Raw genomic sequence first — 1,717 nt, forward strand, 5'->3', positions numbered from 1 at the left:
AATGCAATTTTTACTAGAGTTATTTCCTTAGAACATATTATTTGTGATTAAATTACATTTTTAAAACTTTTTATGTTAAAGATGAGTTTATCTAGTTTACAATTACCGACTTATAACGAAGTGCGTAGACTTTTTTGATTTTTTTTTTTTTGCTAAAAAAAAAATTGAGTGCGAAGAAGAACAACAGCTGCACATGGCACACACAGTCAAAGAACCGTCACATCATCCCACAACGACGCAACACTACAGCTCCTGTACGTGTTGATCGTAAGAAATTGACAAAAAATTCGGTGTGTAGACTTTTTTGAGTTAACGTATATAAAATTCAACATTTTTATGAACTCTTTCTTTTTGTGTTGGCTTTGTCTTTCTATTTGATTCAAGATAATTGAATTTTTTTAGGATTTGGATTTGTTCTGCATGGTCTTTCATCCTTCTTCTATTTTGAAATTTGCCTTCCTTCATATTTTCTTGAATCAACGTACATAGAAATGAAATTTTTACTAGACGTATTTCCTTAGAACATATTAATTGTAATCACAATACATTTTTCAAACTTTTCCTATTAAAGATGAGTTTATCTAGTTTACCATTTAGTCTCAGAAATCAATTTCCGACTTATAACAAAGTGTGTAGACTTTTTTGAGTCAACGTATATAAAATTCAACATTTTTATGAACTCTTTCTTTTTTTGTGATGCTTTCGTCTTTCTATTTGATTCAAGATTGATGAAATTTGTTAGGATTTGGATTAGGTTTGGTTGCTCTTTCGTCCTTCTTATATTGTGAAATTTGACTTCCTTCATATATTCTTGAATCAACGTACATAGAAATGCAATTTTTACTGGACGTACTGCTCTAGAACATATTAATTGTGATTACAATACATTTTTCAAACTTTTTTTATTAAAGATGAGTTTATCTAGTTTACCATTTAGTCTCAGAAATCAATTTCGGACTTATAACGAAGTGTGTAGACTTTTTTGAGTTAACGTATATAAAATTCCACATTTTTATGAACTCTTTCTTTTTCTGTGATGGTTTTGCCTTTCTATTTGATTCAAGATATATGAAACTTTGTTAGGATTTGGATTAGTTTTGGTTGCTCTTTCGTCCTTCTTATATTGTGAAATTTGACTTCCTTCATATATTCTTGAATCAACGTACATAGAAATGCAATTTTTACTAGATGTACTGCTTTATATTTTAGACCTATATTTTTTTACTATATATTTTACACCTATATTTTTTTTTACTAGATGTACTGCAATTTTTACTATATATTTTAGACCTATATTTTTTTTTTTAACATTCTTTGTCCCTTCAGGGACATCCGATAAAATTGGAACGATACAGAGAAGAATAGCATGGCCCCTGCGCAAGGATGACACGCACAAATCGAGAAATGGTCCAAATTTTTGTCTTCTTCAAGAGGGACGTGATATATTTCAGTTCAGTCTCATTGGGAGATTGAACTTTAAGGGCTTAATACTTGTTGATTTCAAAAGAGTTTGGAGGAACAATGGGGTTTCGGTGCTGGAAGATGTAAGTTAGTTCCAATGACAAAAGGATTCTTCATCATAAAGTTAACTTCAGCAGATGACAAGGAACGTGTATGGCATGGTGATACTTTGGTTATACAGAATCAACAGCTTAGGGTTTTTAATTTTTACCCAAATTTTGATCCAGAAAGACATCAAACTTCAAGAGCTTCAGTT

At 30.5% G+C, this 1,717-nt stretch overlaps 1 non-coding gene across 1 annotated transcript; it reads left to right on the forward strand.

The window, feature by feature from the left end:
• The first annotated feature begins 1,316 nt into the window (after positions 1-1,316).
• LOC113300685 lies at positions 1,317-1,419 on the forward strand. Its single transcript, XR_003335892.1, has one exon. It is a non-coding gene; the product is annotated as a U6 spliceosomal RNA (small nuclear RNA).
• The last annotated feature ends 298 nt before the right edge of the window (positions 1,420-1,717 follow it).

This window comes from Papaver somniferum, chromosome 7 (assembly GCF_003573695.1).
Source record: "Papaver somniferum cultivar HN1 chromosome 7, ASM357369v1, whole genome shotgun sequence".
Taxonomy (NCBI): Eukaryota; Viridiplantae; Streptophyta; class Magnoliopsida; order Ranunculales; family Papaveraceae; genus Papaver; species Papaver somniferum.